We start from the raw sequence: 27,209 nt of genomic DNA on the forward strand, positions 1-27,209 counted from the left end.
TGCCAAGGTATGTGATTGAAGAGGAATGTGGTCTGGCACCGAGAGGTAACAGCCACTGGACATGTTCTGGTCCAGGCTTCCCGGAGCATGTAGGTGTTCAGGGAGGTAAATGATGCCTGGGGGTCTGGGGACCATTTTGTTATGGTAGGAGAAAGGACGACACCATTCTCCTTTACACGTGGAAGCTTTTGTGTGGCCCGGGTCAGTGCCTGTGGCAGTGCCTGAGACAGGAGGCAGGGGATTTCTTGACTGTCTGACTACCAGCTCCAACACTGGTTCTCCGGTTTGGAGACTCAGTAGTTCATTTCAACATAACTGTGTCTTAGAGGTATTTGTAGCATTCTCCAACTTTAAAGGGGCATTTCTGATTTTTGGTTCTGGTGAGAGTAAGCAGGATTGGTCCCTTGGACATGAGTACACCTTTTGGAACTCCTGAAGATTACTATTAGAAAGAATGACCCAAGGAAGGAAAGAAAGGGGTGCTGCTAATGGTGTTTGGTGCGTTTAATAGCAACCTAAGTGGTGTGACAGTGCTTTACCAAGCTGTAAAATGGGTCAGTTGCACCATTACCCACCAAGGCCTTCTGCTTTCCCTGGTTCAATGTCATTCAAATTTACCTCCTATTTGCTGGTCTTGCTGTCCCACTTTCAGCCCTGACTGTTGTTGTCCACTTCTGTCATTGCTGTAGCCACTGAACTGGTCTCTACCTCTAAAGTGTGGCTTTTGTGGTCCAATATCTACAGTGTCAAAGGGGTTACCTTCCTGAAGCACAGGAAGGAGCTTGTGTTCATCTTCACTTCCCACTATAACAAAGTCTAAATTTCTTGGTGCTATTCAAGACCTTCCATTTATTTCAGACCACAGCTTCTTTCCCAGCCTGGGCACACACTGCCTCTTTTCTTGACCTGCGTCTTTCCATCTACCATTTCCTTCCAATACAGTTGACTGCTCTCTTTGCCTCTCCCCACATACACTCCCACAGGAAGACCTCTGTCTTGCTCATGCCTCATCAAATGTAATTCCTTTGTCTAGCTTTCCCCTATACCCATAACACGTGAGCCATGTGCTTTTATGGGTATTATGCACCTCTCAGATAACATTTCTGTAATTCCACTGGATATTTATTTACATCAATGACTGCCTCCCCTACAAGGCTGTTACTTTGTGAGAAGGTACTGAGTCATCTTTAGGTATCCAGAGTGGTCTACATTGTATGTGCTACACAAAAAGTGCTCACAAATTTTTAAATGAATCGAATGGATAGACAGAGGTGCATGAGTGGCATTGGGGTAGAGATTTGGAAGGGGCAGGTAGGCAGGAACGAGCAAAGGCGTCAGGGCTCTGGGTAGCCTCTGGAGTGGAGTGAGGGTGTTCATGCATTTCATCTGGCGGAAGGCAGAAGTTGTCAAAATGAAGTTTCTTATATCCCAGCTCCCCATTTTCCTCCATTGGCCTCTTTCTCCCGGTTTCCAGAGAACCACCTGCACAACCTTGACCTATAGCTCATCAGTTTCTAACAGACGCTCCATCTGGGGTGGGGGGGCGGGGAGGAGAGAAAGAGTTCTTAGCCTGAGAGTGGGAACAGACTTCAGGCAACAGGACATAAAACAGCTTGCTTTGCCATCACTGTTTACGTCACCCAGAAAGAGAGTTTCCTCAGGAGTCTATATAGCTGTGAAATAAAATGTAATCATTTGATGTTTCCAACATCTGATTAAACTGATTTGTTCTGGTCAAGTAGCTTCCTGGCCATCTGTCACTGTCACTCCATTCTGTGGCATCAAAAACATCTCTGCGGCCCAGGCAATCGCTGCTGTCCTGTCCTGTCCTGTTCCCTGAGCCTGGGGACGCTAGTCTGGGACTGACACTCAGGCTCCCTGAGAGTGATGCAGCCAACATCAGCGACGGAACTGAGGGAAGTACCAGGCTCTCCAGACCTTTCTGTCCGGCAGCTTGGCTGATCACAGCTTCGTCACCTCTTCTGATGATGGGCATCTGATAATGCGGTTCTTGGGATTTCAGAAATGTGGTTGTTGTCCAAATAGGAATGGAAGGGCCGCTGTTCCTTAGTCAGGCTGTCAGATTTCATTATGAAAATATGGTCTCTGCAGTTTCTGATGTGGTAGTGGGAATGGAGTGCTAACGGGCGCAGCGTTTTCTGTTGTATTACCGTATTTCTCTTATTGTAAAACTCACCATCAACCTAATAACATAGTTGAGATTAAAAACAAAGTTACGCTGTTTCCACAATGCTAAACATACGTGTTGATCGCAAGGTGTGTCCTGATTTCCGAAATGTTTAACTGACAGGAGAAGCTTTCATTTAATAATCAAGGCCTTGTAAAGTTAGCCAACAGGACTCATAGAATCTAAGGAGAAAACAGCTTAATTCACCTTCTGTGCAAATCATTGAACCTACTTTAAAGCTTTTTGGAGTAGCTCTTTCCCACCCACTGAAATGAAACTTAAACCAAGGCTCGTGAATTTTATGGCTACCCTTTTGTCCCCAAATGTAGTCTCAATTCAGGACTTCCTATGTCCACACCAAGCCAGGAGACTGAAGACCTCTTGCCGGAAGTCCATTTGGCACAAGGGAGTCATTGGATTGCTATGTGACTCCTTCCCTTACCACCAAGGACCTAGTGAGACCCTTCTAGATTCTTTCTGCTGAGGTCCCCTTGACCTTCAGATAGTCTTCTTAGACAAGATCCAAGAAGACTTCTAAGAAACCAGCTTTCTTGTGCATGATCCATATTTACTCTCCAGGAAATATTCATGATTTTTTCACCTTAACAGACTCTGGGAACGCAGGTCAACCCCAGGGAAGCCACTATTCCTCCACTTCTCTATCAGAGCACGAACTAGTTGCAGTCTCTTGCTCCTTACATTCTTAGCTGTGATTCCGATTGCTGTCCACACACCTCGCTCCCTAAGTGGTTCCTAATTTGAGGTCTGGAGAAGGAAGATTTTACTCATGTCCCATGAGATGGGACCTCACAGCACAGTGACACTATCCCATTTGGCACAGTCTTCCAAACTGATCAGCGAAGGGTCACACAACTGTGTTTCAGAATTACTTTTTTAGTCTTAAAGGTAGTACACTGTGGAAGAGGCAGATAGTATTTTTTGTTTTGGGGACCTCAGCTGAAATTAATGCTAAAAATTCTATTTTAACATGTAATCTTAGATTTCTCAGATCTCATCAGACTGTATGTTCAAATTGGTATCATTTTTCTGGTTAAAGGGCTCACCAGTATTCATCACCACTATTACGGACACCATGATACTATGGTTTATAACAAGAAATATATATTTGGTCCTCAGCCTCACTCCTAAGTGACGGCAGCCATGAAGGTATCTTTGTTATGTTAATGAGGCGACTTTGGGGAGGCACTTAAGGATGGGGGCTGTTTGCCAGGAGAACCAACAGGGAGATAAGAAGTTTGGAACTTTCAGCCCCCCCACCCGCCCTTGAGCTCCAAAGAGGAGAGAGGGGTGACAGGTTGAATCGCTCACCAGTGGTCAGTGAGTTATTTCAGTCATATCTACGTAATGAAGCTTCCATAAAGACCCAAAAGAACAGCATTCAGACGGCTTCCAGATTGGTGAATTCGAAGAGATTTGAGGAGAATGTCTCACTTGGAGAGGCACAGGAGCCCTGGGTCCCCTTCCCCATACCTTGCTCTATGCACCTCTTCTATCTGCCTGTTCCTGAGTTGTATCCTTTTATAACCAACCAGCGATCTAGTCAAAATGAAATGTTTCCTGGGTTCTGCGGGCCAACCGAACAAATCAATCAAACCCTAGGAGGGAGACGTTGGAATCTATAGGGGTGCGTCAGAGGCACAGGGAGACAACTTAGGCTTGTGATTAGTATCTGAGGTGGGGGACAGTCTTGTGGGACTGAAACCTTTCACCTGCGGAGTCTGATGCTATCTCCAGGTAGATGGTGTCAGAATTGAGTCGAACTGCTGCACGTCCAACTGGTGTTGGAGAATTGCTTGGAGGCGTGAGGAAAACTGCTGGAACTGAGTGTCAGAATATTGGATACAAAAGATACAAACCCAGCTCACACTGGCTTGCCAAAATATAGACTATATTAATTCAATGGATGGTGCAGTCCACATGGAGGAGTAACAGGATTTAGGTATTGAAATGAAGTAGATAGGACTTGTTCTCTATTTCCTTTTCCCCCCTTCATCTCTTGTGTTAAAGTATACTTTTCTTAAAAAAGTAATTTTTGTTTTTCTTAAAAAAAAATCTTTTATTTACCTTTGAGAGAGACAGAGACAACCTGAGCAGGGTAGGGGCGGAGAGAAGGAGAGAGGGAATCTCAAGCAGGTTCCATGCTGTCAGCACAGAGCCGGATATGGGGCTCGAACTCACGAAACTGTGAGATTACAACCTGAGCCGAGGCCAAGAGTCAGATGCTTAACCGACTGAGCCACCCAGGCACCCCAAAAAAGTAGTCTTTAAAAATAACTCTTAGGTGAATATAAAATAACCACGTGTCAAAGATTTTATTTAACTTGTTAATTAACGAGGGAACTATAAAGATATTAAAACCGGTCCAAACATCTTTGAGAAGCTAGGCATTTATGCGCAACTCAATAAAGGCATAGTAAAATAAGATTTCTAGAGGGACCCAAAAAGTCATTAATATTCAGCAGGGCAATAAACTGAAATGTTTAAGATGATCTGTTCCACTGGACAAACATCATTTGCATCTCTACAAGTTAACATGGCACTCACTACTTCTGGATCTTTAATCAGTAGAAATGAATGAATCAAACTAAGTTCTTTTCCTGAGAGGTCCTTGGGAGAGCTTCATCTCTGAAAGGACATGTTAGTTACCTAACATTTTGCCTCGTCTCCAAGTGTTGCAGAATTCTTCACAGCACTTGGCTTTCCCAGGCAAGCGTTTGCCATGCATCAGTCTCTGGCGGTTCTAGGTTTCCGTTTTCCTGATCATTTGCAATCCCAGAATGTCTCTTTTCCAAAAATTCTGTAAAAGTCCTGTCTTTTCATTTCATGGCCTGACTTTGGTTATGTGCCAGTCCGTAATATAAATCACAACAGCCAAAAGGAAGGAATAGATCAATTAGCCTTTCCTGGGACTCACGCCCACCCCGTGGAGCTGGGAAATGGATCAATTGTACTCAAACTACTAAGACCAAGGGTGAAGCAGGGGTGGTTTTCTGAAGAAAAAGTAGATTCTATTACAGGAAGAAGGGCACATGCACATTGTGCAGTTGAAAGCAATATTTTTGCTCTGGGTTTGTGTTCACTCAGGCCCTCTAACCTCTGCAAGGTCTTTCAGAGTCAGTGGGAATCCTCAGAGCTGTCTCATGATAGCTCCAGATCTACTCTGTTTCATGCCAGGAAATGCCAAGTACTGGGGACCATTTACTGGGCATCGCCCGGATGTCCTGCCTGGTGCAACTGTTGCTCTGTGGGCATCCCACCCTCTCTGTGCATGGCTGTGCTTCCTCCAAGAACCCATGCGACCACGTTGGAGGCCTCTAGGGGCCAGGATTCTGGGCTCTGGCGATGATGATAAGTTGAAAACGCCCACTTTCCTTTTGTGACACAGTTTGTTAGAAGGTCACAAAACACTATGCTTTGAGGCGCCTGGGTGGCTTAGTTGGTTAAGCGTCCATCTTTGACTCAGGTCATGATCTCATTGGTTTGTGAGTTTGAGCCCCGCGTCGGGCCCCGCACTGACAGCTCAGAGCCTGGAGCCTGCTTCGGATTCTGTGTCCCCCTCTCTCTCTGCCCCTCCCCACTCTCTCTCTGTCTCTTTCTCTCACAAATAGATAAACAAACACTTAAGAAAAACAAAAACAAAAAACACTATGCTTTGACTCTGTATTTTTTAGTGGTTTTATTTTTTAATGTTTATTTTTGAGAGAGAGAGAGAGCATGAGCAGGGAAGGGGCAGAGAGAGAGGGAGACACAGAACCTGAAGCAGGCTCCAGCCTCTGAGCTGTTAGCACAGAGCCCGATGTGGGGCTCGAACCCACAAACTGTGAGATCATGACCTGAGCTGAAGTCGGACGCTCAACCGACTGAGCCTCCCAGGCGCTCCAAGTGTTTGTTTGTTTATTTGTTTATTTGTTTGTTTGTTTTAGTGAACCCAGCCTTTCCGTTTTTATTCATTGGTTATTAATTAATTGCTGAATTAGTCTTCACTGGACTTAGACATGGAGTTGGGAGACAGATAAGAATGGTAAACGCTGTCACGCGTTCAAAAAACCACTTTTCTGTCAACTGAGGCTTTGTTGTCTGTTGTCTGAGGCTTCTGGAGTCTGGCTTCTTCAGGATGAGCTCTTCCAAGAATGATCTGAGTCTTCCGGCTGCCACAATAGTTTGCCGAACACGCCCTGTCGTGTCCACGTGCTCTTTGGCCTCAAGCTGGGAGCCCAGCTTCCAGTACCACAGTCACCAAGCGTCACAACAGAAAAGAAGCTTGCGTGTTCAGATGTCTATCATCTGACAGAGGTAGTAGCGACCAAGATCGAGAGAGGTACAATAATTTGGCCAAGATCATCCAGCTTGTTAGTGACGGAGGTAAGACAGATCCCGGGCTTCCTGACATCTTGACAAGTAATCCTTCCACTTCAGACTTCTACCTGTTCTTACCAGACAGTGATCCTGAAATTATACAGAGAGAATATTCTGTGGAGAAAATTACTTCCTGGTTTAGAAACAAGTAACATTATACTCCATTATTAAAAAAAAAAAAAAAGTCAGCAGAATTTAATTCGGAGCTATCCTTTATATGTGGGATGTCTGCTAATCCTAGATGGTAACTTGCCAATTGGAAAATATTCCATCAAAGAAGAAAATATGTGTTCTCTTTCCCTCATCTCTTTTGTCTCTCAATTCTAATTACATTATGGGCTTTTCCAGTACTTCTCTTCAAATCTGAGGTAAAGTTTGGCAGATTTGGAACAATTACTTGCTTCATTATTAGTCCACATGAGTGGAAACCGTTGGTAAATTATGGGGGAATTTTAAATAAAAGGGACAGGGGAGGCTGGGTGGCTCAGTCGGTTGAGTATCTGACTTGGCTCAGGTCATGATCTTGTGGTTCCTGGGTTTGAGCCCCGCATTGGGCTCTGTGCTGACAACTCGGGAGCCTGGAGCTTGCTTTGGATTCTATATCTCCCTCTCTCTCTCTCTCTCTGTCTCTCTGTCTCTCTGCCCCTCCCCAGCTCACACTCTGTTTCTCTCTCTTTCTCAAAAATAAACATTAAAAATATTTAAAATAAAAGGGTCAGCTTCTGGCTTTTCAAAAAGTAGCCAAAGAAAATGGGATTTTTGAAGAGAAGACCCCAAAGTTTCATAGGTTAGAGTAACAGCACCTTTGGGACATGTCTATGTGGATGACACTGAAGGCATCCCCACAGAGTCCTGAGCACCCCAATATCGTTTGGGAATGCGGAGTAGTTTCTGAGTCCCTGGGAGCCTGCAGAAAGATTCCAGCCGTGGGTTAGAGGGAATGAATATTCTGAGAAGTGGAGGGCGCCATGGGCTGAGGGCCTCAGCAGCAGATGCTATGAGGACAGTGCAGGAGACCCAAGACCGGCAGGATGGGCCGTGCCTCAGTGGAGGCTGGCAAGGACTGAAAACAGCATTTCTTGGCCCAGCGTCGGTCAGTCTCCTCTGAGCCCTCTTTCCAACTTCACCTCCGCCTTGGTCCTGCCCAGCCCAGGGTTCACAAAGAGTTCTGCTGAGTCCCCCCCCCCCCCCCCCCCCCACCCCCGCCGCCATGACATCTGATCAAGCTCCCTTATTCCCCTCCTTTGATGTATGCATTCTTGGCCTCCTTTTAGCAAGTATCCTGTTGGGTCAGTTTAGTAAAAATTCCCCCATCCATGGGGCGCCTGGGTGGCACAGTCGGTTAAGCGTCCGACTTCAGCCAGGTCACGATCTCGCAGTCCGTGAGTTCGAGCCCCCCGTCGGGCTCTGGGCTGATGGCTCGGAGCCTGGAGCCTGTTTCCGATTCTGTGTCTCCCTCTCTCTCTCTGCCCCTACCCCGTTCATGCTCTGTCTCTCTCTGTCCCAAAAAAAATAAATAAACGTTGAAAAAAAAAATTTAAAAAAAAAATTAAAAAAAAAAATAAAAAAAAAAAAAATTCCCCCATCCTTGATGTGTCCTTTTAGTGATTTTCGACCTGACTACCCCTCACTCTGCTCCTTGGCTATAAATCCCCTCTTGTCCCTACTGTATTTGGAGCGGAGACCCATCTCTCTCCCTTATTGCGAGCTCGATTTCAATAGTCCAATAAAATCTCCATTTTAACAAGTGTCAGAATAAGTTTTTCTTTAGGGGGTTAGATGAGAGCACCTAGACTCAACGCACCCTGCCTACCCACAAACTTGTTCTGGGATGCTGCATAAGCTTTCCCCAAATCCAGATGCCACCTGGGGGTAAGGGAGGCAGGAACCCCTCAGCTGAAAAGAAATAAACCAAAGGAACCTGAACAGTAAACCACAAGAATCAAGTTTCCTGAAATGATACCAATAAGTATTTCTGTTTGTGATGGAAATTGGGGCTGGTAAGCCACATTCGGGTATAGGAAAGTAAAGAAAGTTGTATGATTTTGTGTATCTCAGCTGCTTTCCTTCACTTGAGAACCAGAGGCTTCTGAAAAATATTATCTCTAGGATAATTTCTTTGACCCCAGAAAAATAAAATGTACCTTTTGCAGAGAATGAGCACTGTTGACAGAGCTATTTGTCTTATCCCGTTAACCCTCCCCTTCAAGAGTCAAGGGGGCAGCTCAAACCTATTTATTTCTGGAGGTCCTTCATGGCATGCATTTCTTGTTTAATAAAAATGAGACAGGGGCACCTGGGGGGCTCAGTCAGTTAAGCATCTGACTCTTGGTTTTGGCTCAGGTCATGATCTCACGGTTTGTGAGTTTGAGCCCCACGTCAGGTTCTGTGCTGACATTGCAGAGCTTGCTTGGTATTCCTTCTCCCTCTTTCTCTGTCCCTCCCCACCACCCTCTCTCTCTTTCTCAAAATAAATAAACTTAAAAAAAAAAATGAGACGGGGGCGCCTGAGTGGCTCAGTGGGTTAAGCGTCTGACTTTGGCTCAGGTCATGATCTCCCAGTTTGTGAGTTTGAGCCCTACGTCGGGCTCTGTGTTGACAGCTTGGAGCCTGGAGCCTGCTTCAGATTCTGTGCGTCCCTCTTTCTCTCTGCCTCTCCCTGGCTCATGCTCTGTCTCTCTCTGTCTCTCAGTAATAAATAAACATTAAAAAAAAAAAAATGAGACAGGGGCGCTTGGGTGGCTCAGTTGGTTAAGCGTCGGACTTCGGCTCAGGTCATGATCTCAAGGTTGGTGAGTTTGAGTCCCACGTCAGGCTCTGTGCTGACAGCTCAGAGCCTGGAGATAGCTTCAGATTCTGTGTCTCACTGTCTCTCTCTCTCTCCCAGGCTCGTGCTCTGTCTCTCTCCATCTCTCAAAAATGAAGAAACATTAAAAAAAATTTTTTTAAATGAGACATTTATAGCCCCAGGTATGCTTCCTCACCACATAATTTTCATGTACTTAATCAGTACCTTATTTTTCATTCTTCAAAATACTCAGTCTAAATGAATACCTATGCTTATGAGCTCTCCAACTAATAGGTAGAGACGTCTGTCACACTCAGCCCAGCTCTGCAGAATCTAATAAGCCTAGTGAGCTTCAGACAGTAAATGTTAGGGAGACAGATTGCCAAATCCAGAGAAGCTTCTCCTCCCAGCAGTGAACACTTTTCAGATCATTTTGCTTTCAAGTTTTTTTTTTCTTATTTCTAATATAAGAGGGAGAGGGGGAAAAGAGTAATGTACTTTCTTCTCTCAGATTTAGTTATAAGTCAATAGCTGTCCCCAATGCAAAGAGAATATTCGTCCTGTTATAGCTCAGGTCTGGTAGATTTCTGAAAGGCCAGCGAGCATAAGAAACTCTCTTTGGAAGTGTAACTTTTTTTTTTCTTTTTTCTTAAAGGACTATGGTAGTATTACAAAAGATTAAGGAGTGAAATGGGGTATCGCAAACATACATGTATTGCTATCTTTTGTAAATTGTGGAATGCTAGCGCTCTGATAGTTCTCCCTAGTTTCTGAGACATTCTGTATGCAGTTTGTCAGTGTGTATTTATAGTCACAAGAGCTTTTTCTTTGGAAAGAGGCCCCTTGCCTCTGGATCCCTCTGGAATCTGAAGGGAAAAATGACAGTTTAAATTGGATGTATTTAAAAATAATCTGCTGAATCCACACATTCAGGGCAATGTGTCATCAGTCATTCTCACCCTCACTCTATTCTCACATACGGTCATATAACTGAGGGAAACTCCAAGGCCAGGGTTATGCCTTCAACTTGAAATGAAAACTCAAGGACTCACACCTTGCTCTGGTGTGAGATTGAACTAAATACCTACAAAATCCCTTCCAAATCTGAGACTCAGATAGTATAAGATCCTAAATTTTATTGGGAATTAATTATTTGAATAATTCATGTGATAACATTTTCAGGTATATGTACCATCCATCAACCAAGTTCTAAGTCATTGTTTCACTTGTAGCTTTCTTGGGCCGAACGAACTCGATTCCCATATGTTGTCTACCATGGAGCCTGGAGATGGTATTGGAATTCCGTCAATTATCAGACTATCATTATCCTTCTAAACCATTATGTTTCACCCTTCAAGCAAAACCCTTCTCTCTCTTGAAGCTCCTACACTCATATTTTATCACCATCCTTGGTGTCATTCAAGTCTGCTCACTCCTGGTTTTGCTTTTTGGACTCAGTCTTTCCAAGTTATCCCCTCAAATCCTCATCATGGGTGACTTTAGGGTCCATTTGACTTCACACCAGAAATATCTAAGGGGATAGAAGCAACTGTAAACAAACACACAACACAACACAAACCAAAACAAAAACCCCCCAAAACATCCAGAAGGGCACAAAGCTGTGCTCCAGACCTGGAGTTAGCTCAAAGATAGAACTGATGCCTACCGGTCTCTGCCATGAACAAGGGTGACGTTTTACAAGTAACTCTTGTGAGAATATATGAAGTAGCAACTTTTTATACAATGTACAATTGAGAGCCAGTTGGAAATTATCAAATCCAGGTCTACGAAACCCCTAGCATGCTTCAAAGCTCTGACCCCTTACAGGAGACCATTCAGGAAAACAAAAACAAAAACAAAAACAACTTAGAAAAAATGCTGGAGATATGATACCTGACAAGCTTTTCACTCTTATAGAGGTGGAATGCTTAGGCGTCCGTGTAACTACGCCAATAGCTGAAATAAATGACAACTACTATGAGCTCTGACACTGGCAAAATGCCAAAACCTGGGCCAAAGAGTGGACACGTCTCTTTGAGACAGCTGGGGGTCTTACCTCTTTGGACTACCCAAAGGACCTGGCTTTGGTGTGCAAGCAGCTCTTTAATTAATTAATTAACTAGTTAATTAATTAATTTTAAGTTCATTTATTTTGAGAGAGAGAGAGAGAGAGAGGCAGAGACAGAACCCCAAGCAGGCTCCCCACTTGCCAGTGCAGAGTTGGACGTGGGGCTTGAGCCCACGAACCGTGAACTGAGATCGAGAGACGCTCCACAGACTGAGCCACCCAGGTGCCCTTCGGGTCTTTAACTTACCTTCAGTTGCAAATATGTCACTGGAGAAATAAAATATGAATCTCCTAGTTAAAGAAGGAGGTCATTGGCCTCTTTGAAATTCTTGACCCAACCATGTCATCTCAGTTGTTACCACCCTTGAATGATTTAATTTTCTTTCCTTTCTGGAGCTTTTAGTTAAGATTGCATTCCATTTACAGGAAATAGAAAATTCAACCAGTGGTTTAGTTTCAATAGGTAGGTGTTTCTTTTACTCATGTAACAACGAGTTTAGAAGTAGGACGTTACTATAGTAATTTGTATTGATTTTCTAGGGCTGCCATAATAAAGTACCACAAACTGAGTGTCAATTTATTGTCTCGCGGTTCTGGAGGCTAGGAGTTCAAGATCAAGGTGTCAGCAAGATGGATTCCTTCTGGGGTTAGGGAGGAAGAATCTGTTTCACGTCTCTCTCCCAGCTTCCGGTAGCTCCGACTTTGTCTCCGGATCTGTCTCCCTGTGACTTTCACTCATCGATGCCCACTCTGCGAGCATGAACGATGGGATAAATTGCATTGCGTTTTTTATAGGGCAATCGTTCAGTATTTGAATAGAATGATCACATTGTTACCTAAGTCTTCTTTCTCTTCAGGGAAATTCTCATTCTTTGCTGAAAGGACCAGGTTTTGAGACTCTATGATTCTGTTCTCTCTCTTATAGATGGAGTTCCATTTGTTATCTCCCCTCTTAACTGAGCAAAACACTCCACATGTGTTTGGGTTAGTTTGGGAAGTTTCCTTTAACGGGGCACTCGCTGCACTTCTATGAATGTAGGCTAAGAGAAGATTATTTAGTTCTTTTGCCAGCCGCATTATCCAGTTGTGATCTAAACTACCCAGCTGTCATCTACTTAACACATCCCATTTTGTACAAGTTAATTATTTGAAGGTAGATTCAGGACTTTCCTTTATCCCTGTATTTTTTATTTTGTTTATTTTTAACACCCCTTTTGCCTGTATGAAAGGCTTATCACTCAACAGATGTCACTATCCTTATCCTCACATTTTTATTTTTTTCAAATATTTTAATGTTTATTTATTATTACTGAGAGACAGAGCATGAGCAGGGGAGGGGCAGAGAGAGGAGGAGACGCAGAATCTGAAGCAGGCTCTGAGCTGTCAGCACAGAGCCCGACGCGGGGCTCGAACTCACAAACCACGAGACCACGACCTGAGCTGAAGTCGGACGCTTAACCGAATGAGCAATCCAGGTGCCCCCTTATCCTCACATTTTAAATGTTTTTGCCATAAAAGCACCAGTATGAATAATAAATCATCCTAATTTCCTTGGCATATTTTAGACTAAAGCCCCATTTAATTTTCATAATTTTGGCACAGTGTGAGGCACCTTTATGTTTTTCCCTTTTCATGTATCTTTTTCCCACGCAGCTGCACTAGGACACGAACTAGAATCTCCAACTGCACTTGGCTGGTGTCAGCAGTGGCATCACTGTGTTAGCCACAGCAAAGCTTTCTGCACGCACCAAGAGCCCTGAAAACAACTCTATCACATCTTTGGAAATTCCAAACACATTAGGGTGTGGAGCATTCTTTCCTCAGAAACAGGAAAAGGCAGCAAGGAACCATTCACCGAAGTCAAAAGAAATAATGATGGCTGTCCAAAGTCAGTATGGAGAGACATCGCCAAGTATCTGCTCCTCCTTGCTTGGTAACACTCCTTGTTTAACTACTAAGTAGAAAAACTCAAAGACATCTCCTTAAACGTTTCATTTTACCCCAGGAGACTCTGTCTCATTGTGAGCTAATGAACAAGCACATGGGTTGGCATGAAATGTTTGCCTGCTTCGAAGGAAACCGAGGTCTACTTCTGAAAAGATTCAGCTGTGAGACCAGTGTATGAAGGTGATGTTAGGGAAATGTAAAGCAAAACAGATTATCAGCCCTTAACCTGAGGGTCATCGAAAGGCATCCGATGTCCTAGCACTTTATCCAATTGACAATATTCATTCATTTGTTTGTTTGTTTCATAAAACTCCATCTCCCTGGCAGCCTGAAGAAAATATAGGGTAGCAAAGTATACATAAGACTAAAAGAGTGGATTCCCCTTTTCCCCATCTAGGTCTAGTTCAGTTTGCTCTGTTTTAGACTGACATCTGGTGGTCATGAAAGATCAACCAATGGCCCTTCAGGGAAGAATTCTATCAAAGCAAGGGTGTGGCCATTTTGTGTTCAGCTCTTGCCCGTAAATATTCCACAGGGTTACTTATATTCATTTTCTGTTGTACATAAATCAGAGTGGCTATCTGAATTTGACCATACTTCCCAAAATCTTTAAAAATACTTAAAGCATGCTGACCTAGACCCACCACTTTTTAAAAATGTATCTCAATGAAACATATGCAGACAGATTTATGAATAAGTATGTTCCTCAAAGTGTAATGTATAATAGTAAGTTTGGAACGCACCCAAAAGTTCAAAAATAAAGACTGTTAAAATTAGACTGTTCCATTACTCAAACTTTAGAGGATTATTTAATGACATGGGAAAATGTTTATGATATATTATGAAGTGAACAAAGCCAATTAAAAGACAAGTAAAACTTCACAATCTTGGTCTTCATTTTATGTGTGTTTCTTCCTTTCAAAAGTATGAACATGTAATATTTTTGGAGGCAGAAAGAAAAAAACAACACCCTAAATATTTTATATATGGTTACCTGTGCGGTAGAGCATCAGTACCAACTTTTTTTCAGAGTAGCACTTCTTGAAGATATGTCTCCTGAAAACTTGTCAAGTAAACGTGCTCCTGTAGAATATTGGTGCAAAAGGTCAGAAACAATTACTTCGCTGTTCCTGGGATCAGGAATAATCCAGGAAGCTTTAACATGCAGCTGCTACATCCAGTTTGCTGATAGGTCTGTGGCTGAGACAAAAAAAAAAAAAAAAAAAACATGTTATTTCTTGCATGACCCTAAAGACTCATTAATTTGTTCCAAGGCTTGTATGTTGCTTCCAAGAGTTGTTGGTGGGGTTGCAGAAGAAGGTGCAATCCAAATCACTGTGCAGTATGTGTAATAGCCAGAGTTCTGTTTTATAATTGGACACAGTCCATTTCATAAAGCATTTTTAAGACACAGCTTTGAGATTTTCCTTTGACACTGACCAGGTATAAATAGATTGATTTGCTTGCTTAGCCCGGAAAGATAAAGGGATCTCACGGTTTTTCTTAAATGGAGCTCAGAACAGCTGCCCACAGGTCCTGGGAGCAGCTGTGTAGTTAGCCAAACTTACCTAAGGTTTTCCTCTTTCCTTTCTCTTGCTTTACATTTCACATTTGTTTGCTTAATGCATTTGGACACGATTTCCACATACATGGTTAACATGTCACGTTTGTCTACCCTGAGGGCACCAGGTGGCAACCCCAAGAAGAGGAAAATCATTTTCAGAGCTCCCCGCTGGCTCAATCAACACTTCTCAGTTCTAATGAGATGGTTCACCTCTTTTTCCATTTAGCCATTTGGTCGACAAAACTTTGATGGCTGTTATAGGAATAGCTTATGATTTTCACACTTACAGGTATTAACACCATTGCTGTTAGATTGACAAACAGGAATGCAATTTACCCTCCAGCTCCAGCTGGAAATATACCTCCTTCTGGATCTTTTATTGCACAAATTCTGCTAAATTCCTGGTTGAGGCAAGGCCAATGATGCTACGTAGTCATTTTCAAAGAAATAGAAATGAAATGTACTGGTGTACATTAACCTGCGTGTGCTTCTTAAATAAATGTGCAAAGATAAATTGACTTAATCATTCATTGCACTGTTACCTGACATGACGTTCGAAATGAATATGCACAGCAGACTATGGTTAACTGTACAGTAAAAAAAAAAAAAAAAAAATAGAGTCGGGGAATGCGGCAGTGAAAGACAAGTAAAAATTTTTAGTTATTGAGTAGTTCTGCCTCTTGAGTTGGTCATGTTTTAGGAATTCAATAAATACTCATTGGATGTTTCATGTATTGGTGCTATTTTCTTTTATCTAAGTAAAACATTCCCAAAATAACACACACTGGGAGATACAATTCAATGCATAAATATTCACTTTACACGTAGCCTTTTGGGAATGTAACACAAGGTCAAGTTCTGTGGTCATAAAGATCTTTAAGATGTGGATGGAGTATATCGGTGCCAGAGTTACAGAGAATCCAGGACAGAAGAATTTGCTTTTCAAAGTTAGATCTTGAAATCTCATGTGTTCTGACTTCAACTAAAGTTACAACCTTTGAGAAATTATTCCTATCCTTTCTGTGTAATGTACTTGGCTACTTCTGAGGTTTATAATTCATCAAAATTTGGGGGAAATGTTCTCCTTCCTTTTTTTTTTTTTTAATCAAGGAAACTATGCAGAAGAAAATGATCATTCACTCAAGTGTGTCGAGCCTAAATTGTTGACCTAGAATTTCAGGTGTTAGAAGTCCATGATTTAGAAGTAAAAAGCAAACTACATTTCAGTGGGTCTCTTTCTAGGATTTATAAGTTGAGGAATAAAGTGAGAAAAAATATAAACTTATGAGATATGTTCACATAATAGATCCAATTTATGGAGTCTCTACTATAGTTTCTTTTCCTCACTGTACAGTTGTTTATACATATTATTGCCATCTAAAGCAGTCCCTTACCCAAACTTCTCATCACTCTAGTTAACAGTGCCACCAATGGAACTTTCTGCAATGATGGAGAAGTTCTGTATCTGAGCTGTCCAACACGATAGCCACATGTGGCTATCCAGGACTTGGATTGTGGCTCCTTCAGCTGAGGATCTGAATTTTTAGTTTCATTTAGTTTTAGTCAATTTCAACTTAAGTTGCTATGTGTGGCTGGTGGTCTCTGTATCTGACAGCACAGCCCTAGTCCATTAACTGGTTTTTATTATTTTCATAGTACTTAGCACAAACTGCAATTATCTTTCTAATTTGTTTGTTTCCTTATCGCTTGTCTATCTTCTCTTTACTAGGTGTTAGGCTCCCTGAGAGACCTGGTCAATCTTTTTCTCAGCTGTATCTTTATTACCCGGAACAGAGCTTGGTGTGGGGTAGGAACTCCAATTATTTATTAAAAACATACGCAAATGTTATTGTTATGCATGCGCTACAGATGATCAGGAGTAAAGAGGGAACATACTTGTGGAAGCTGGCAAGGGCTCGAAGCCTAGACTATCTGACTCAAGCTCAGAATCCTACCCCTCTACCAATTGGCCACAACTGCATCTGTGGCCTCGCTTCAGACCCCTGACAGCTGAGCCCCAAGAATGGATGATGTTTGGGTTGGATTAACACCAAAAACTAAGAAGTTCATGATCTGCTTTGGTTGCTGGAATCCTGACCAGGAATCTTTCAGGCCTTCGGGTGAAGGTACTGTCCCAGAGGTTTAAATGCACAGATATTACTATTGAGGCAAAATATTCTAACCTAGACTTTCCCAGAGTGTTCATAGCAGTTAAGAATTCCATTGCTCTTTGAGATGTTATGAATTGCCCTGCTCGGGGAGGAAATGGTTCTGGAAATGTGTTTTTTCTAAAATGTATTTATAATATGTACATTAGAAATGAACAAATGCATTTTCTGGCTGTTCTCATTATTTTGAGATAATCTGCTGGAAAAAATGAGTCAAAAGTCCTGAGAACCTACACATAGGAACCCCTACACTGATGCAAACTAAGGACTTAGAAATAAATCTTCATGGTACCATAGACCATCAGTTCACCGCTGCTTGCCTGCGTTGTCTGATGTGATCAACTTACAACAACACATTTGTGATATTAGCACGTTTATTTTTTGTTAAACACTCATACTATACGCATGGATTTTTTTGGTGGCTGAGAGAAGCTTTAAACAGAGAGCATTCAAATTGACTTAAATAAACAAGTTAAATCTTTCAAAGAGAAAGCAAACAATTTTAGGGTCTGCTTTCTTTTAAAATATATTATACATAGGGGCGCCTGGGTGGCTCAGTCGGTTAAGCGTCTGACTTTGGCTCAGGTCATGATCTCACGGTCCGTGAGTTCGAGCCCCGCGTCGGGCTCTGTGCTGACAGCTCAGAGCCTGGAGCCTGTTTCGGATTCTGTGTCTCCCTCTCTCTCTGCCCCTCCCCTGGGCATACTCTGTCTCCCTCTGTCTCTCAAAAATAAATAAATGTTAAAAAAAATTAAAATAAAATAAAATAAAATATATTATACATATATACTTACTATGGAAGTAAAGTTGATGTACAATGTTACATTAGTTTTGGGTGTGCAACATAGTGATTCAACAATTCTATACACTCCTCGGTGCTTGCCATGATAAGTGTAGTCACCATCTGTCACCTACCTAATTACAATATTATTGACTGTATTCTCTATGTTGTGCTTTTCATCCCCACAACTTATTTATTTTATAACTGGAAGTTTCTTAATCTCCTTCACCTATTTCTCCCATCCTCCCACACACTTCCCCTCTGGCAACCACCAGTTTGTTCTCTGTATTTAACAAACTCTGTTTTTTCCTTTGTCTCCTTTTTTCTTTGTTTGTTTCGGGGATTCCACACATGCGTGAAATCATATGGTATTTGTCTTTCTCTGTGTGGCTTATTTCACTTAGCATAATCCTCTCTAGCTCCATCCCTGTCATTGCAAATGGCAAGATTTCATTCTTTTCTATGGCGGAGTAATATTCCTTTGTATATATACCTCTGCTTTCTGAAAAAAATGAGAAATGTGCTTTACAAGATGAAATAAAGACTTTTTCAATGGCCAAATGCAAGACTACCTGACCACTGGGAAACTTCAGTTTTATGTTCCTATCTTTGCTACCTTATTTTGATTTCCATGGGACGTTATAATGAAAACAAAGTAGAGTTATGGCTAGGTCTGATACATGCTCAATAGCACTTCTAATATTAAATAATATGTAACTGCCATAAAATACTGTTTGCATTAAAAAATAGCAAAAGTATAAAATTAATATTTTAACTTGAAAAATTGACATATATTATCTTTTTTTTAGTAAGAGAATCAGTATTATTTAACTTATTTAGCACATTTAATAGGTTAAATAATTAATTTAAGTTTAATATAAATACAAGGTAAATAATTGGATATATTTAATTGGTTTTTTTGTTCCATTATGAATATAAAGAAATGCACATGAGTGAATTTTCACTCATTTCTTAAGGTTTCAAATAAAGAATGTCTTTGACCATTTTTGCCATCCTTTTAATCTTAGTGTGCATTCCATCTCACAAGCTCCTTTTGGTGTTTTGTCAGTACAGTAACAGTTTCAAAGTGCTTTGTAGGAAACTTTGCTTTAGCCCCATAACGTCCAGTAATTCAGCAGCACACATTAGCATTTTTGCTAGCTTTTTTCTATCCGGAAGCATGACTCAGCAAACCAGGGTGAGTCTGTTTGGACTGAAAATGAAAGGAAATTAACTAGCAGGCACTAAGGGGGGTGGGGGGGTGGGGGGGTGGGGGGGGGGGGGGGGGGGGGGGGGGGGGGGGTTGGGCAACAAGGCCTTGCTGAATTTCCCAGTGGGGGCCTAGGATGCTAAGTGGACACATGTGGACACCTGTGGGAGTGTTACAGAGAGAAGTCCGGGGTCTGGCGTGTGTCCTTATCTCCCTTGTGAAGTAGTAAGGGGCACATCCAGGCTTGGGGTCACCGGGTGCTAAAGTGGAATATATTGGACAAGGTCATCAAGCGTGTCTTTACAGCTGGGGGAGCTGGCTGTCAGTGAAAATTCTTAGAGTGCGTGATGAATGAAACAAGTGCAAACAAGTTAAATAAGGTCAAAGGTGAGACCCCCCCAAACTGCAGAAAGCCAAAAAGTGTGAGGCAATTCATTGCAATGAAAGCGAAGTTGGAAATAAAGTAGCTTGAAGCCAGCTGGGTGAGTGCACAGTCTTGGAGTTTTATATTTTAACTTGAAATAAGGATGTAGAAGATGGCAGTGATGGAATTGGAACCAACCCCAGGATTGAAATTCTTTCTCCTCTTCTCACTGTAGGGTTCAAATTCTTTCTCTTTTTCCCACTAAAGGAACCTCATTGATGCTTACTTTCCTTTTGTATATAATGCTGATAATAATAGTCTTTATCTTGTGGGGCGTCTATGAGGATTAAGTGATTCTAAAGCCATAAATCATTTCGACCCACATCTATTACACGTAGTTCTCCATAAATATGGGCTGCTGTCGTTAAAACAAGGAAGGTCCTGGGCCGTGGCCATGGACAGAGCTGGAAGAAGGTAGGATACTACAGTAGCACACGTGTGTTTTGGGATCAGGTTTTGGACAAGTTCCTCAACCCTTCTCCCTATTACAAAACCAGAGATAATACCACCTCCTTGGTTTGCTGTGTAAGTGAAGTTCAAGGATATGTGTAAACTACCTAGCACGCTGCTGCCTGTTGCAAGGGGAAGGCTCCATAAGCCAGATACTTCTGATTGCTAAGGATACGAGAGCCTCTCATCATTAGACCTGTATTCCTACCGCACCCCACCCCCCCTTGATGCAGCCTTCATATTCATTTGGGCTACATACAAATAACAATAACACCATATTATCAAAGTCACACTTAGGGAGGCCTTTCAGAAGTGCCAACATTTTATTTCACGTTCCAGAAAAAGGATGATTTGTATTAGGAAAAAAATGGCTGGTGGAGGCATCTGGTCTCTTCCCTTTGATGAGTGCTATTTTTCGTATCTTTTTATTTTTGGAAGTTCATGACTTAAAAGGACCGAATTAGTTGGAAAGAAATCATATGCAAATGTGATGAACAGTTTGCTAGACGCAAAAGTCTTTGTGGTGAATTAAGGGGAGAGAGATGTTATGTCAGACACTAAACTTGAGAACTTTTGCCTCTGTGGAAGATGCACAGAACTTTACCTTTGTGTATGTCAGAAAACAGGAAATTATGAAAGGTGTGCCATTATAGAAATCCCTGGTTGAAGAAATTTAGTTGATCTTCTGGATATTTTCAAATATCCAGCTTGCATATTTTTTCTGTTTTTTGATTATTTATCTAATTTTTTAAATGTTTATTTATTTTTGAGAGAGGGAGAGACAGAGCATGAGCAGGGGAGGGGCAGAGAGAGAGGGAGACACAGAAAGCGAAGCAGGCTCCAAGCTCTGAGTTGTCGGCACAGAGCCCGATGCGGGGCTCCAACTCACAAACCTTGAAATCATGGCCTGAGTGGAAGTCAGGTGCTTAACCGACTGAACCACCCAGGCGTCCCATGTTTTTTGATTATTTATCTAAATCACTGGCTTGAATATTACCAGTGTCATGACAGCCTTAAAAATAAATTTTTGACTTCTTGCCCATGTGCTACAGCTTAATGGTTTTGAATTGGTTTCTTTAAAGATTTAAAAAATCATTTTTAATAAAATGCCTTTATCCAAAAAAACCTCTTAAACAATGTAAGTTAAAGCCCTTTTGGGGGCTTTGTAATACATTTCCCAGAATTTGCTTTCCTTTATGTCTCTGTTTAGAGGGCACAGACAGATTCTTGTGTGGGTGTGGAGGACACAAGAAAGCAGCAGCCATCTTGTAGCTCACCGTGGTGATGCCGATCTGAGGGCTCACATTCTTGGTGGGGGCAGCACGTGGGCCTGGACTGTCCCACTGCCCCCGACATGCTCAGATGGCTTCTCAGACTCCTGGGCTAGAGTATGTGTTTAAACTTGTAGCAAAGGGCTCTGGTTTCTGTTGGTCAGACGCCAAAGGATTTCAGTAAGTCCAGGCCATGCTTGTGGATTCCACCTTGTTCTTGCTCTTCCCCACCGCACATCCGTCTTCCTTTCCAACTGCCAGGTTAAATGCTCATAACAAATCTGTGTGTGTGTGTGTGTGTGTGTGTGTGTGTGTGTGTGTGAGTGTGTGTAATTTACATATATTTGGAGAATATATTTTATCTAATTATATATGGAGAATATATTTTTTGCTAGTAGTCTGCTACCCTGATTGAACCCTAACTGAGCCAGTTCTCCTTGACCATGGGCCTTTCTCCAGAGATAACCCACTGTTACTAATGTGCCATGATCTAGATTTTTTTTTCCCTGTGCACATAACTAAACATCACATGTTTCTCACCGTGGCAGGAGCTTCCATATAATTTAGGAAAACAATGGGGGCCCAGATTGCTTCTACAGTCTCTCTTCAAGTGTCACTTCATTGATACAGAGCTCTGCTTATAATTTCTCAGTTTTGTTTGCTGAGCTGACGGTGATGTTTCGCTGACAGTGAGGTTTCTCTTTTTGTCGGCGGTTAGTCTAATTAAGGTTTTCTGTTCATAACTTAGTTAAAATTTCTCTTCCATTGTTTACTCAGTTACTTTTGCAACCACCGAAAACCCATAGGTCGTCTGGATTCGCAAGGAGCATTCAGAACTCTCATGCGTCTGTCAGGTTGCTTTTTCGCTTGGTGATTTATAGTACTCCTTTTCACCTTTGAGTTTTGCATTTCCCAGTCCACTTTTTTTTAGGTCCAGGGTGAACATTCCTAATTTTAGACCAGGAAAAAGCTGTCACTCTTATGTTTCTCTCTTTCTTTGATTTATATTGTTTCCAATTTTGTCAGTCTCAGGGGAGGTCCATGGTTTAGGGACAAAATAAAATTGCATTATTGAAAACCTAAATTATGTAAGGCATAGTAGCATTGTGGGAAGACAGAAGACAAAGAATCATCTCTCTTTTCTAGTTTATGAGGATAGGTATACATATGGAAAAACTGAATTCATAACAAAAGACTTAAATTACAGCCCAGAAAACTGATGAGATGTCACAAGATAGTATATAACAAATTGCCACAGTAGAACAGATTTGGAGAAGTCTTCAACTGGTGTTGAGATGGAGGCTGGAGAAGGGGGCTGAGAGAGAATGAGCCGGGAAGCTTCTTTCTAGCTCTTCAGCTGCCATTCCTCTTCCCCAACCCAACCAAGAGGCATTGGTTGAAGGAAGAGCACATCAAGTCTTTTTCTCTCATGGGGCCTCTGGGTGACTCAGTCAGTTAAGTGTCCAACTCTCGATTTTGTCTGGGGTCATGATTTCACGGTTCATGAGTTCGAGCCCCGCACTGGGCTCTTTGCTGACAGCATGGAGCCTTCTTGGAATTTTGGGATTCTCTCTCTCTCCCTCTCTCTGCCCCTCCCCCACCTCAAAATAAAAAAAAAAAAAACACATTAAAAAATCTTTTCGCTTCTCTCTTTGTCCGTATATATATGTATTAGCAAACCAAATTTCTCCTTTTGGAGTATGTCTCACCACTGCTTTATATACCTCAATAGCCTCCTCCTGCATCCTGGGTTTTTTCTCAATTATTGAAACCACAAAGAGCACAAGTTTTGAAAGCACTTTTACTTACATTCGGTAATAGAATATCAGTCTGCTAGCTTTCTTCTAACTGTATTTTCTTCTTCGTGATTATTTTTAAACTTACTATTTATGCCAAAATATTCATAAAGTATGTATTTTTATGCAAAAATATGTATATGTAAATTTTGATTTAATTATTTTTGGAGGGTGGCTGTGACAATATTTTTACAAGTTCCTGGGTGACTTTTATGTGCAGGCAGGATTGAGAACCACTGTAATAAGCATGATTTGGGAAAAGTGGACCTGACTATAATTGGCTGTTTACATACCTTTTTCCTTATTTTCCCCAATAGATTGTAAGCTGTCAAGGGAGGGATCCAAGTTCTTGTTCATCTTTGTGATTAATGTATGTACTTACAGGAAGGGAGCTACTTGATTAACCCAGGTCTACAGTCTATTACCCATGATTCCATAATCTCAAAGCTCTGAAAATGGAAAAATATTTCTTTCTTTAAAAATTTATTTATTAAATTCAAGTTAGTTAACATACTGTGTAGTATTGATTTCAGGAGTAGAACCCAGTGATTCATCACTTACATATAACACCCAGTGCTCATCCCAAAAAGTGTCCTCCTTAATGCCCATCACCCATTCACCCCATCCCCCACCCACCTCCCCTCCAGCAACCCTCAGTTTGTTTCCTGTATTTAAGAGTCTCTTATGGTTTGTCTCCTTCCCTGTTTTTTATTATTTTTGCTTCCCTTCCCATATGTTCATCTGTTTTGTATCTTAAATTCCACATATGAGTGAAGTCACATGATATTTGTCTTTCTCTGACTGACTTATATTGCTTAGCATAATACACTCTAGTTCCATCCACATTGCTGCAAATGGCAAGATGTCATTCTTTTTGATCACTGAATAGTATTCCATTGTATAAATATACATGTGTATATATGTGTGTGTGTGTGTGTGTGTGTGTGTGTGTGTATACCACATCTTTATTCCTTCATCAGTCAATGGACATTTGGGCTCTTTTGGGCTCTTTCCATACTTTGACTATTGTCAATAGTGCTGCAATAAACATTGGGGTGCATGTGCCCCTTCGAATCAGCATTTTTTATCCTTTCGATAAATACCTAGTAGTGCAATTGCTGGGTTAGAGGGTAGTTCTATTTTTTATTTTTTGAGGAACCTCCATCCTGTTTTCCAGAGCGGCTGCACCAGTTTGCATTGAAAATGGAAAAATACTGCTTGACTCATTTGAGAATAGAGGCTGATCTCAACTCAGATAAGGCTATTTATAGACTATTTATCCCACTTTGTATGGATATTTGTTTGTCTCACTATAGAATGGTAACGTAGTTGATGATGGGGTGCTACCCTAGACTTTTCTGGAGGTGTTACATATTTTAGTTCCCACATACACACAGACATTGGGTCTTCAAAAATATTCAGAAATCTGAAATACGTCTGACCCCAGGGTTTCCGAGAAGATGTTGTAGAGAAGTATTTATTGATGTTCCACCTGGGGATTTAAGAAAGCGGAGATCTTGGGAGACAGGGTAAAATTTGGAATTCAGGCCAGGGGTTTTCAGAACCCATAGGCTTACCTGTGCAGCTTTTAAAACCCAGCAGTGGCCCTGGTACCACTTCCAGAAATTCTGATTCAGTTGATCTGGGGTTGGGCCTGGGCATCGGATTTTTCGGTAAACTTTCCAGGTTATTGTGCTGTGTGGCCAGAGTGGAATATCAACAATAGACTAAAAATTCTCAGCTGGAAGCTTTCACACCTCTTCCCTTCATCAGAGGGACTTTCCAAATGTCATACAGATCTTTGGAGATATCCCTCCACCACTTTACACTGCTAACCTGAGCCGTCATCATCCACAAGGAGCATTGTATCTGTCTAGAAAAAATTTGAGGGCCACTGAGTGAGATATCAAAACAGGGAAAGGGATCCCGTTGGAGACACCAAGGCTAGCTCTGGTAAAAGGACAAAGACTGGAAAACACAAAGGACGTAAGGAGAATAGAAAGTAGTTTGGATTAACGGAAGGGTAAAGCCAGAGAACGACTTAAGCCTTCAACATTAAGACTTTGTGTGTCTATTGTACCGTCATTAGGATACTTCTGTTATACCTTAAACTGGCCTTGGCTATACTCGTTGTTTAATTTTTTTCATTCGTCAGCTTTCTGGCAGTAAACAGACTTTTCAGAATTCGTCTAGCAATGCTCTCTGCTCCCAGGGTGGTCTCACTGCAAGCATCTCGGGTCCCAGGTGCGGGATCTTGATGAAATGCTGTGAAAATTCACAACAGATGAGAGTGAATTATCCACTGGAGAGGGTGGGGGAGGTGTCTGTGTTGTGAAATAAGGGCGGCGCGTGCCAAGGAACACAAGAAGTTATCATACATAAGGTTTTACACAGCATGCTGGCTGCTTTCCACCTTCGAGAATGTGTGTTTCATGGGTAGAACGTCATTCCTGTGAGCTATGTGGGACACCCACCCTGCTTTAATTCATAGTGGCATGTCAGAGCCATAAATCATAAGCTATAAAAACCAGCCTCAATAATGACAAATGCATTGGATTATGTAATGTGCGTTATTAATACAGCCAAGCTGTGTATGTCTTCTGATGGTGTGCAAGAAAAGAAAACCTACAAAGAAGATTTTACCTCCTCTTTTCGAATCTTAAAACAATGAATGAATGCTTAGAAAAGCTAACAAAAGTGCGTGGTTCAGGGTAAATGTTCAAACATGTCAATTATTGTCCCTGTTCATGGTATTGCTGTTGCCATTTATGGAGGTGTGGGGAGGTTGGTGGCCTGCCTGGGCCACCAGGCTTTGGTGATTCGACATTTGGTGATGCTTTGGAGATTCGACAAAGTGTAGTTCTCAAGTGGGACAACACCCTCCCCATAGCTGTTTACCTGTCTATCTTCCTTCCTTCCTTCCTTCCTTCCTTCCTTCCTTCCTTCCTTCCTTTTCTTCTTTCTCTCTCTTTCTCTCTCTCTCTCTTTCAGAGAAAGAGAGAGAAAGAGAGAGAGAATGAATGGGGGAGGGGCAGAGAGAGAAGGAGACACAGAATCTGAAGCACGCTCCAGGCTCTGAGCTACCAGCACAGAGTCCGATGCGGGGCTCAAACTCACCAATGGTGAGATCATTACTTGAGCTGAAGTCAGATGCGTCACCAACTGAGCCATCCAGGCACCCCACAGCTGTTACATTTCTATGCTCCAGTTTGCTAACTCATCCCCATCAGTTTTGAAATTGGGACCAACTATATGATCAGCAACTATATGATCCAATTGTATGATCGGCAGGGATGCCTGCGTATTTAAACTTGAGTGGTTTGGTGTTGGTGATTTGAGAAGAATAATCTGTAAGAGGCACCTCAATGTAGAGGGAAAGGTCCAGGATCAGGAGTTAGAACCAAGGTCTTCTTTGGGCTCTGCTGCAGTCTAGGACTGAAGGCATGAGCAGGTTGCTTCAGAGCCTCGGACCGTTTCCTTATGGCGACGTGGAAAAGTCAGTTAGACAACTGCTAGCACCCTATCCATCTCTAAAGCTGTTCAATTATGAATTCAAAGAAAGCCAAGATTAAATTTAAATGGTAGGGGCGCCTGGGTGGCTTAGTCGGTTAAGCCGTCCAACTTCGGCTCAGGTCACAATCTCGCGGTTCGTGAGTTTGAGCCCTGCATCGGGCTCTGTGCTGCAACTCAGAGCCTGGAACCTGCTTCAGGTTCTCTGTCTCCCTCTCTCTCTGCCCCTCCCCTGCTCACGCTGTCTCTCTCCGTTTCTCAAAAATAAATAAACGTTAAAAAACATTTTAATTTAAATGGTAGACTTTGAGGGTTTGCAACCTGGAGGCCCATACCAGGGGTTGGCAAGCTGTGGCCTGAAGGACCAATTTAGATTGCCACCTGTTTTTGTATGAACTGAGAGCCAAGAACGATTTTGTTTTTGTTTTTTTTTTTATGATTTTGAATGATCATATTTTACATGGTTATATACCGACATCATATCCTCAATTTTTCCTCTTGGTTGCAAGGCCTAAAATATTAGTATCTAGTCCAGTAAATTTTCCTGACTCCTGCATTATTCACACCCTACATAAGAAATTAAAATAGAAATCTGTGTGATGATCATTAGGTCCAAAGAGAGTTTCCACTCCAGCCCACTCTTTAGGGTGGACGACTATCTTCTATT

At 42.0% G+C, this 27,209-nt stretch overlaps 1 pseudogene; it reads left to right on the forward strand.

Moving 5' to 3' along the window:
- Positions 1-11,460, forward strand: part of LOC115513044 — a 35,675-nt pseudogene extending 24,215 nt beyond the window's left edge.
- The last annotated feature ends 15,749 nt before the right edge of the window (positions 11,461-27,209 follow it).

The sequence above is a fragment of the Lynx canadensis genome, chromosome B1 (assembly GCF_007474595.2).
Source record: "Lynx canadensis isolate LIC74 chromosome B1, mLynCan4.pri.v2, whole genome shotgun sequence".
NCBI lineage: Eukaryota > Metazoa > Chordata > Mammalia > Carnivora > Felidae > Lynx > Lynx canadensis.